Source organism: Ascaphus truei, chromosome 3 (assembly GCF_040206685.1).
Source record: "Ascaphus truei isolate aAscTru1 chromosome 3, aAscTru1.hap1, whole genome shotgun sequence".
In the NCBI taxonomy this organism is placed as follows: domain Eukaryota; kingdom Metazoa; phylum Chordata; class Amphibia; order Anura; family Ascaphidae; genus Ascaphus; species Ascaphus truei.
The window spans coordinates 278,339,639-278,351,738 of record NC_134485.1 but is presented as its reverse complement, the minus strand read 5'-3'; the positions used below and the strand labels follow the sequence as shown (position 1 = coordinate 278,351,738).

The 12,100-nt window shown below is 43.7% G+C and overlaps 1 long non-coding RNA gene across 2 annotated transcripts in view; it reads right to left on the bottom strand.

Moving 5' to 3' along the window:
• Positions 1-6,459, bottom strand: part of LOC142489686 (uncharacterized) — a 53,612-nt gene extending 47,153 nt beyond the window's left edge. For both annotated transcript variants that reach the window (XR_012799911.1, XR_012799912.1), the window contains exons 1-2: positions 5,379-6,459; positions 3,669-3,773 (exon numbers count right to left, since the gene is read on the bottom strand). This is a non-coding gene — a long non-coding RNA (uncharacterized LOC142489686). The remainder of the gene's footprint in view (positions 1-3,668; positions 3,774-5,378) is intronic.
• Between the last annotated feature and the right edge of the window lie 5,641 nt (positions 6,460-12,100).

The following is a 12,100-nucleotide window of genomic DNA, read 5'->3' as shown; positions in this document are numbered from 1 at the left end:
CTTCACTGACGAGTCTACTGTTTCGCTGGAGAGATTTGCCACCTTTGCATTCCACAAAAAAGATCGCATATCTATGAAGCCGCATCCAAAACACCCAGTAAAGATGCATGTGTGGGCTGCCATCTCTAGGCGTGGACCAGGATGCATCGTCATCTTTGAAGGTACAGTAAAATGTATGTCACACGCTTTTGCCTTACGCACTGTACTAGTGTGCAGTTTTTGAGCACTTTTCTTTTCTTGTTATAGGAATCATGAATAAAGCTTTCTTCCAAGACAAAATTGTGCCTGAGATTGTGGAATACATCACACGTGAGTTCCCGGATGGTCACCGTTTCTACCAGGACAACGATCCAAAGCACACTGCGTCAACAGCGCATATCCTTGAGCGTGGTATCAACTGGGTGAAGACGCCAGCGGAGTAAGTGCGGTAACCGTGTCTCATTTTTTTACTGTGTACTGTATCTCTTAAACTAATTGTCCTTTTTTTCCCCGTCCAATGACAGATCGCCAGACTTCAATCTGATCGAAATGGTCTGGCATCAGCTGAAGGACCATATCCGAAAAGTCGTGAAACCCTCCAAAAAGGATGCGTTTTCGCAAGGCATACTGAGTTTTTGGAACGATATACTCACCGTGGAACGATGCAATAAATATATTGACCATATTGCAACTGTGTTGCCCATTGTGATCGCGCTTAATGGGCAAGCATCAGGAAGGTAGTATGGTATAGTACGGTACTGTAGTATTGAAAGTACAGTATGATACAGGTAAGTATGGGACAGATTTTTTCTTTCCTAGTAGTTAGAGTATACTGTAGTTCCAGTATTGACTAGTTTGACAGTACTAACTGCATACTGTAGTCCAATATGGAGTATCTATACAGTACACAATGCCATAATACAGTATGCACCTACAGTAACTGCTCAATTTATTCCTTTCCATAGAGAGCAGCACCAGCCATCTGGTTACAAAGTATTTACAGTATCAGTAGTCAGAGTATACTGTTGTTCCACTATAGACTAGTTTGACAGTACTGGAAAAGAAAAGAATACACATAATGCGCACCAGGGATTAATAATAATGAATACATTTATTAATAAAAAGTAACCGAGGGGATCCAACCCCACCTCAGTACATATGAGTCAGAGAACTAAGTGCAAATAAGGAAGGCCCAACCCTAAGGTTATTTGTTGCTAACCAATTAAACTAAGTCCATCAAACGCATAACACACAGTAAAACAATGAAATAAAATAAAATAATAAAACGACAGTGTTCAATGTTCAAGATAAGTGAATCTTGAAAACCTATAATATAGTTAAACAGACCTCCTGACGAAGCACGTTGTGCGAAATGCGAAGAGGTCACGACAGGTCACTCTGCGCGTGTTCTTGACAGGCTGAGACGGCGTTTGCTAGGAGCTCCGGCGGTGTTTAGACATCTGCGGTGGCGTGATCCGGGTCTCTATACGTTCACCGCGGCACCCGTTCTGGGCTTCTGTGTAAGTCTCCATCTCCCCATGCCATTTGTAGACAGCTGTTTAACTATACTATATTATAGGTTTTCAAGATTCACTTATCTTGAACATTGAACACTGTCGTTTTATTAGTTTATTTTATTTCATTGTTTTATTGTGTGTTATGCGTTTGATGGACTTAGTTTAATTGGATAGCAACAAATAACCTTAGGGTTGGGCCTTCCTTATTTGCACTTAGTTCTCTGACTCATATGTACTGAGGTTACTTTTTATTAATAAATGTATTCATTATTATTAATCCCTGGTGCGCATTGTGTGCATTCTTTTCTTTCAAGGTGCCCCCCTCTGGGGGTCACCCCAATTTAGGAGCTTACTGGAGAGACGCTCCACACACATGCTGCAAGGGGATTCACATTTCTAATCTACTACACATCCGCAGCACGAGCTCTGAATTTTCTACAAAATATCTGCTAGTTTGACAGTACTAACTGCATTCTGTAGTTTAATATGGAGTAGCTATACAGTACACAATGCCATAATACAGTATGCACCTACAGTAACTGCTCAATTTTTTCCTTTCCAGAGAGAGCAGCACCAGCCATCTGGTTACAAAGTATTTAACAGTAGTCACAGTATACAGTAGTTCAAGTATAGAGTAGTTTGACAGTACTACACAGCACACAATGCCATAATACAGTATGCACATAACTACACTAATTTTTTGTTTTCTTGTCTTTTCAGAAAAAAAGGATGGCCTGGGAGAGAGGGGGGGGTATCATCTAAAGTCTGTGAACTGTTTGTACAGTTAAGTGTACAGTATCTAAAATGCAGTCATGATGTACACAAAACCTCTCCTCTCTCAATAAACTACTGTTCTGTACACAGAATGAGGAAGAAGATAAAGACGGAAAAAATTATATTACTATACAGTATATACATATTATTATATATTATATATTATTAATTAATATTATTATCAATGTGCATTATTCATGATTATCCACTGGTCCTCAATTTCCATCTGACAGAAGAACTTAATAAAGACTGCATTATGTATTATTAATGATTATTTTTATATTTGTTTTTTTTGTTCCTGATAAAATAAAATAAATATTTATTTACATTCTTGATAATCATAATCATTGACAACAACCCCCCCCCCACACATACAGTACACCAAAGACAAAGAATGAATGACAAAACAACATGAATCAGTTAATGTTTTTTTAACTCTCAATTCTCACAGTGCTGTGCAAATCAGATTCACATATCAAATTTGAGAAGGGATTTTCCAAAGCGTTACCATAAACAAAGCCTCAAAGGGTTGGGGAGGGGGGCTTGGGTGAGTCATGCGCAATAATCAGCTAGCTCCCATCTCAAACAGGATTACACGCAGGCGCAGTGAGGTGACGCTCAGCTAGGGACGGATTAAAAACACAATGAAAAGCTTGTGAAAATGAATGACTCTGTAGAGGTGTCTGCCGATAAGAGTTTCAAATCATTCAGCGAGCCTTGTGTGTGTGCGTGGGGGGAGGGGAGAACAGGTTATAGCTGAAGGAAGGATTAGTTGTACTGCAGTTCAAAGAAATAACATAATTTCAAAAGGCAGGTCATCATTATAATTTGATCCCTACACCCCAAATACAGTACATAAAAAGCACACAAATCAACCATGTGCAGTCAAACGCACAGGGCCGCAGTCAAAAGCTACAGTACACCACAGATTGAATATCGTAATATCAAGATGGTTTTTGCAGGCTTGTGGAGAAAATAAAAATAAAAAATTAGATTTTTATTTTTTTTGGTCACTCACTCAAGCAATCAGTGGTGAAGTTACAGTACAGGCGCATGCGCAGTAATCATCTGCTAGCTCCCATCCCAAAGAGGATTACACGCAGGCGCATAGAGAAGTGATGCTCGGCTAGGGACGGATTACAGTAAAAACACAATGGCAAGCGTTTTATATTTGGGTTTTTTGTTCCTGATAAAATAAAATAAATATTTATTTACATTCTTGATAATCATAATCATTGACAACAACCCCCCCCCCCACACCTACAGTACACCAAAGACAAAGAATGAATGACAAAACAACATGAATCAGTTAATGTTTTTTTTAACTCTCAATTCTCACAGTGCTGTGCAAATCAGATTTACATATCAAATTCAAGAAGGGATTTTCCAAAGCGTTACCGTAAACAAAGGCTCAAAGTGTTGGGGGGGAGGGGTGGTTGGGTGAGTCATACGCAGTAATCAGCTGGCTCCCATTGAGGTGACGCTCGGCCTGGTTTTTGCAGGCTTGTGGAGAAAATAAAAATAAAAAATGAGGAGAAAAAAAAAAATATATTTTTTGGTCACTCACACAAGCAAGTAGTTGTTGGTGATGTTACAGGCGCATGCGCAGTAATCATATGCTGTCAAGCAGGAATGTGATTGAAACCAGAAAGACACACATTCAAAGCATAGGTGTGGGAGAGATGTACTGCACTGTAGAGAAGATAAGAAGTTGAAATACCCTGCAGTGCAGTAAATTATCCTGTGTGTGCTGGGGCGAGCGAGGAGAGAGCGCTGTATATGCCGAAATGTGACACTGTTACAGTACTTCACACGCCTATGCGTTTCAACAATTTCAAATGAGACGTACAGTACAGCACTGCAAATGCATGTATACAGTAAATTTGCAAATTTACAATTATTGCGCGCGCACACGCAGACTGTGTACTGACGTAGGTTGAAATGCTAAAGAATTAGACTTCCAAGACAACAGCTATCGAACGCCCTCCATAGTTTTTAGACGGTATTGCAGTATTGCAGACAGCGATAATAAAATGCTAATATCACGAGCGCTAAAATAACGCAATTCACTCCGGACCAAAAAAAAAAAACGAATCTGCACGCGATTATCTGAGCGCCGCGGATCTGGCCGCATTAGGATAAAGGTGGCTGCCACTGTAATGCGTGCCGCAATGCGCTCTACTACTGGGCAGAACTGCCTCCTCTCTGCTCTACCATCGCGTTTGGATGCAACCGGGAATAGAGTGTTAGCAGTTCGCATACCGTGGTAAGAATGGCTTCAGGGGTAGCCACAGGAGGGTTGAGGTCCCCCTCCAAGACACTCATAAGGGCTTGCTCTCCGGGCTCACGGTCCCGCCAGTTGTGGCTAGAACCACTACCGCAGGAGTCCATTCAGCCACGAGGGCTTCATGCCACTCCAGTTCCCATTCTAGGGACGCCCTGGACTGCCCATTCACTGGCAGCATATAGCTTTTACATCGGGCTGTCACGGCTGCCCGACTCCAGGACCTGTACCGTCCAGACCGAAGTGCCTGGGTAGTGGCTGCAGCTACTACCTCAGGAGTGCAATCAACCCTGCGGGCTTCATGCTACTCAAAATTCTGGCATAGGACTACCATGGGTCTGCCATAGGTAGGCAACCCATACTGCTCACACCGGCTATCCACACATGCACGATCCCAGGACACATACCTTCCTGTTGGGGACCACATCTTTTCCTTTCAGGCACTAATAGCCTAAGTGACACTGAACAGTGTGATTCCCTGCTTTGTATAGCGTGTTTTCCGAAACTACTTATTTTGAGAGCTTGCAATCCACAAGCTCACTTTGTCCTATAATTCCTTGCAGGAAGTTATAGTGCAAAGCCCTATGCTCCCACCGCTGCCACCAGTAAATAAACCTGTCACGGTAGGCCAGGCCAAATTCACCTTTATATTTAAGGGATCAGTCACAAGGCAACATAGGCAGTAAAATAAATTGCAGTTTATTCGGATAAGACTTCAGAAACACACAGAAATACAAGAAAGAGAATATACACACTTACTGGGGTCTGGGGAAGGAGATCTACCCTTTCCTAGTTGCAAGGCACCTGCTTCAGCAAAGGCTTACCTTGATAGGACCCTGGTTCTGGGCTCCTGGACCGAAATCGAGCCTGCTGGCTAGGACTCTCCATGCTTCCCTGTGTGAATAGCTCTTTCACAGAACCACCTTTGAGAGGCCCGCTAGCAGCTGCATGTCTTCAGATCTCCAACAGGAAAAAAAAGAACGAGAGAGAGCTGCTTTTACTGCACGCTCATATATAGGCTGGATTCCTATCTAAATCACAGAGGAGTCTAATAGCCAATTACAGCAGGGATTGAAATTACGCATTCAATGATAGGAGGGATAAATTCAAAACTTGCCAATGGAAAACATGCTTCTGAGTTTTGACATACAGGGCCGTTTTTAACTAGTCCCAGACCCCCTGCTGTCAAGGCTTCAAAATGTCTGGAGGAAACAAAGGCAGATATCCTGTAAACCTCCCCTTGGCCATGTGCACAAAGGGAATCCAATTACTTGGGCCTTTTGCTTTGAAATGCTAATTACCTGTGACTGACTTTTGTCCTGTATGCAGTCCCACTCATAGCACAAACACAAAATGCATGGTAGTTTTAAAACACAAAAAAACAACATTTAGACACAAGAGCTGGCACTCCACCATTTGCACCTATAATGTAGGGGTTATAAAACCTTCTCTAAGACACCAGCTCTAATACATTGCTGGCAGGCAATACAGGTTAAACTATCTCCCCTTTTCCCTCATGTGCCAGAAGTCTGTGCCCTGCAGCTATTTTTCATAAGTGGCCGCCCATACAAGGCAATCCACTTATATACTTGCACAGGTAGCTGCAGGCCTATGAGGCAAAGGGAATACACACAGAATGCATTAACTAGCCCACTGGGCTTACACAGTTAACCCCACATACATAGTTCCTAGGTTATACCCCTATAGGGACAGTATAAACGGGGAACAAAATTACAGGTAGCACAGTAAGGTACAACATTAGACCCAAGAGCTGACACTCTCAGCCTTTGCCATACGGTTTCAGGGGCAGCCAGCCGGGCTCCACCTTTATTAATGAAGGCCGGCTACGCCTACCGCCACAATTACTACACTCAATGTTAGTTCTAACCAGTGATAAAACTCATGGCATACCCCAGGCTAGGCAGAACTCTCTCTTTGTACACCACACACTGACGGTCCATTACAAGTACTCTGTGGTTATATTCTGGATACTGGCTAGTGTACTTGGACTTTCCTACAGTACTTTGGCATCAACCTACTTTTGGCCACTCATAGTGCAAATCCTATACAGAAGATCCTGTCCCAAGTTAACCAGGCTACCCCCTAGGCTGTCACAGTGGATTGACCTGATCAACAATTTTATATTTTGGGGTACGAGATTGAGCACACAAGTTGAGCAAAATTATCTGATATTTATTTCCTTACTAGACAGACACACGACAATCTTAGAATATACTTGACAAAACACTTACTGAGGGAGAGAACGGGATAGAATGTTCAGAAGTAAAACAAAGCACCGGAATATTGTCTTTTAAAATGCAGTCCTGTTGCAAGGGGCGCTCCTTGCCAACCCAATAAGTCCGTGAATATTGCAAAGTTTGTTCTGGTCGTTTGGGGTTTGTTAGATAACCCCCAGCACTAACAAAATCCTGAAACAGAGTTGTGTCCTAGGTTCCGTTGTAATTAACTCGTTGCGTTCAGGAATCGTTGCTGCTGCTCTAATCCGCTTGTAGAAGCAAAGTGGAAATGCGTTCCCATTGTAGAACAAAGACGGGATAGCTCGGGGGGCATGTATATAGTGTTTGAGAACATATGTCCAACATACCCACCCAATCCCTCTCATGGGAATTTTCACATTTACCAATACCCAATTTGCCCACAGTTTGCAGAGTGGGCACTATAGGGATTTCTGGCTAATACAGCATCTGTGCGACATTGCTACCTGGTCTGCTTAACATATGTGTACTCCCCTTTCTACCTGGCATCTCCAAGGCTGGGAGGGGGACTCAGGGTGTGAGCTAGCCCAGATGGCTAACAGGATCTCCTATTCAGCGGCAATCCTGGCTAATTCACACATCCTGACATATGACCATAGGAAAGTGGCCCAGCTCATAGGAGTTAAAACATTTTGTCCCTGGGTGCATTACAATGACAGTAGAAAAAACCTCATCCTGCCTGTACATTTAAAACTGCAGCAAAAAAATACACTTTATTAAAAATGCATGTTTCACTTGTCATAATATTATATTTTTAATATGTGTGGGCTTGGGGTGTTACTCTGGGGCTTCACACCAAATTTCAGGTTGCTAGCCCTTTCCGTTCCCTAATTATGGCTTCTCCTTGAGCTGGCAATGTTGGGCTATGGGCTTCTCACGTCAATTGACTTGAAGTTACAGAGTTCCCATGTCAATTGACCGAGTTCCCACGCCAATTGCCAGTTGCCTTTCAAGTTACGCCATTAACCGGGCCAGAGATACATTGTATCCGAGAACAACTTGAGACTGAAAAACGCAGCCCTTTGATTCAATTGACTCTGCTGTTACGATTTCCAGCCGCAGTAATGGATACCTATACCTCTCACTGGAACAAAGAGACCGCGCCACGCTTATCCAATTAACTCGTAGCTTGGCGCTCACAGCAGCATCTTGTGTCCAAAACCAGTTATGCCGGTATACCAGGAAATACATGACTGCAGACATACACAATCCTGCAAAATGGGAACAACAAGGGACAGAGGGAAAAATAGTACATGTCTGGTGCATATAAAATTAACCCCTTCATCCCCAATAAGAAATAGGGGTAACCAGCCGTGGCTGCCGCCTTTATTAATGTGTTGATTACCCTCAATTTTGTTACATACTGTAGGCATCCTACACTATCTGCCTCAAGGTGACTAGGACAGCTATAGCTGTGTGTACCCAGATCTACATCACCCTCTTAGGGCACCTAGGGTGTGCTTTGCGAGAGAACATTCTCTCCTGACTACCCCTAGTTTCTAATGCCCTTTCCTCTGCAGCACTTGTTCTGAAAGTGTACATACTTCTTTCAGTTCTGCTTCACTGAAAACCTGTCCCGTCTCTCTCAGCAGCGCCTCCAACTGTAACCCGTTTCCTCCCCCCTCCCCCCAATCTCACATAGGGTGTCCTAGGGTGTCTTAAGCTCAGGCTACATGTCTGTGTGTGGTGCGTACCTGCTGGCAACAGGGGACCCTGAGTCTCACGTGATGACATGGGGGAATACAGGACAGGTTTCTGGGGTTGTGCCTCTGTTCTCTTCACTGGTGCAGTGCCTCCATCTCCTGCAGCCCCCAGCAATATGGGGTGGAGTACCTACAGACGAATTTGTATCCCCCTAATCCTGATAAACTCCACTCTCAGGCAGGAGCTTGTATAAAACTACAGTCTCTTTATTCCTCTCTTCTCAATCAGTTACAGCAGGCCTGCACAACATGTGGCCCACGGTCACTGTGTGGCCCGCGGTGGCTTTCCCCCTCCCTCCCGAGTCCACTCTCCCCTCCGCCTACGGAGTCTGCTCTCCCGCTCTGCCTCCCCCGCCAGAGTCCACTCTCCCCCCCGAGTCCTGTCTTCCTTACACCTCCGGAGTCCACTCTCCTGCTCTGCCTCCCCCCGCCGAGTCCACTCTTAGGACTGCAGGGTAGGAGCGTGCTCTAGCAGGCACTTCTGTGCCTGCTGCTTTCTAGAGTGAGAGCGTTCCTGCAGTTCTGCCTGCTCAACCACTGCGAGATGATGTGAGGTACGGGGGTGGGGTGTTAGTTGAGGTACGGGGGGGTTATTTGAGTTGGGGGGGGTTATTTGAGGTAGGGGGGTTATTTGAGGAACGGGGGGTTATTTGAAGTGGGGGGGGGTTATTTGAGGTAGGGGGTGTTATTTGAGGTACAGGCAGGTGTTATTTGAGGTATGGGGGGTTATTTGAGGTATGGGGGTTATTTGAGGTGGGGGGTGTTATTTGAGGTAGGGGGGTTATTTGAGGTAGGGGGGTTATTTGAGGTGGGGGGAGTTATTTGAGGTACAGGGGGGCTTGATGTGAGGTGCAGGGGTGTTGATGTGAGGTGCAGGGGGGTTGATGTTAGGTGCAGCGGGGGTTGATGTGAGGTGCAGGGGGGGGTTGATGTGAGGTGCGGGGGGGTTGATTTGAGGTGCGGGGGGTTGATGTGAGGTGCAGGGGGAGAGAGATGTGTGTGGTGTGCAGGGGGGTATTGTGTGTTTGTGGAGGGGGAGTATTGTGTGGGTGAGGGGGAGAGATGGGGTATGAGGGGAGAGATGGGGGTATGAGAGATAGATGGGGAGTCTCGCAAAGGTTGATAATGAGTGGTGCTAGGGAGATATATGAAAATGATGATGATGGGTGCTGGGGGAGATATATGAAGATGATGATGATGAGGGGTGCTGGGGGAGATATATGAAGATGATGAGGGGTGCTGGGGGAGATATATGATGATAGGAGCTGGGAGAGATTGATGATGAGGGGTGCTGGGGGAGATAAATGAAGATGATGAGGGGTGCTGGAGGAGAGATGATGATGATGATGATGATGATGATGATGATGATGATGATGATGATGATGATGATGATGATGATGATGATGATGATGATGATGATGATTTTACCCATGCGGCCCAAATCTGTTTTCCTTGGAGCAGTTCGGCCCTTCTCACTTAATGAGTTGTGCAGGACTGAGTTACAGCATACCGTGCACACAGCACGCTGTCTCCCAGCAGGATGTCCCTGACTCCACTCTGGGCCTAGGGACACCCAGAGTGGGTCTAGATTTTTCCCTACCCCTTAGGCAGGGTAGGAGGTATATGGTCCACCTATTGAACTCTATCTATAACTCTAGCAGCTCATTCTCCTTTCACTCTAACTCTGACACCAACCGAACACCAACTAAATAGGAAGAACAATACCCTAAGTAGTTTCAACAGGCACCGCCTCCGTGTCTCTTGATTGACACAGAGTCAGGTGACCTGCCTTCACTGCCTCAGGGCACTTGATTGAGGTGGGGAAAACCCATGATAACTCCTGGAAAACCTGCCCTTATGCAGGGATTACTGCCAGGAGGAGGGCAGAACTATAGCCCAAACCTCGCAGGGCTACATATACATATAAGTATACATGTGTACATACAGTTTATAAGGTTGGTCCCAAAGAGAGGCCAGAAATATCCCTTCAACTGCACTTGCTGTGGAGAGATATACAAACAGGACAGATAGCCCAAGAGACTACAATATCTTGGACTATCTGTCCTGGTTATATATCTCTCTACAGCGAGTTCACTAAAAGGGATATTTCTGGCCTCTCTTTGGAACCAACCTTGTAAACTATATAATTACCCATCACTTTTACACCCTGTTTGATTGTTTTGAATTATGAATATTAGGTTGAGTGGTCAGGTCATTATTAGTGCTCTTTGCAGAAATATATACACATGCAAGATAAATAAATAATTGTAATATTGGCATTGTGATATTTTACCCTTATATAATTCCTGTATACAGTATATGGCTTTGATTACAAAACAATGCTGACACTTTGTTAAATAAAATTTTATTTTCTCACTCTTTTAATGTTGTATGTAACATCATGGTTTGCTGAAAGCTGCTATCAATTCTAGCACCTTTATTCAACCCCGTGACTTCATATTAACAGACATAGCTACAGTACTACTGTAGATGAAGTGTAATGTCTCTCCTCTCCTTGCAAAAGCTTTTATTCAATTGTCATTACAAGGATACTCAGTATTATTTTTTTTACTCTTAAACCCACTAAAAAGTCTTAAGAAAATTATAGACAATAAAAGAGGGAGGGCAAGGTGTTATACCTGTTTGAACCATTAAGCCTGTATACAACCAACCTACATTCCTTTTCAACTTCACTCTAAGTGGGAATCCCTTGAGGTATATTAGGTGTGTTTCTTTTTGTATACATACAGTATACTGTATAAAAAGGGTCTCTATATCTATTTCTCTCACCTAAAATTTATACTTCAGGATCTGCATGGGAGAGACACCACCATTAGGTAAGGAGGGTGTTATACAAGCCATGTTATTTGAAGCTAATGCAAGGCAATGCTTATTTAGCCGAAATTACTGTAAGTGTATGCTAATGAGTTAAACAATAGCCATTTTTTTTGTACATAATTACCTATGTGGATATGCGTTAAACTAAGAGAAAATAATGTACATAATTTAACATTATTTGCCTTGATATAACAGTTTCTTGCACTTATAGAGGACATAATCTAATTAAGAATAGGTACTATCTCTCTCTCTCTCTCTCTCTCTCTCTCTCTCTCTCTCTCTCTCTCTCTCTCTCTCTCTCTCTCTCTCTCTCTCTCTCTCTCTCTCTCTCTCTCTCTCTCTCTCTCTCTCTCTCTCTCTCTCTCTCTCTCTCTCTCTCTCTCTCTCTCTCTCTCTCTCTCTCTCTCTCTCTCTCTCTCTCTCTCTCAAACTGTACATTGTTTTTTTAAATTACTTTTTAAATCTTATTTTGCAAAAATAAAAAACAGTATTCGTATAAAGGGCGTACTTTATAGTGATACAGATTAACGTAGTATGCTAAAAACTTGCATAGAGAAGGTGGTCAATGGTGATCAACAGCTGTACCCTCCAACATCACTAACGCTGGTGTACACTCTCTTTCCATAACCCCCACCCAAACACTTGTAGTACCACTTAACCTGAGTTATGCAGGCAATCAATTGAGCTCCTCATGCTTCTCCACAAGCCTGGCACTACTGTCCCTTTCTC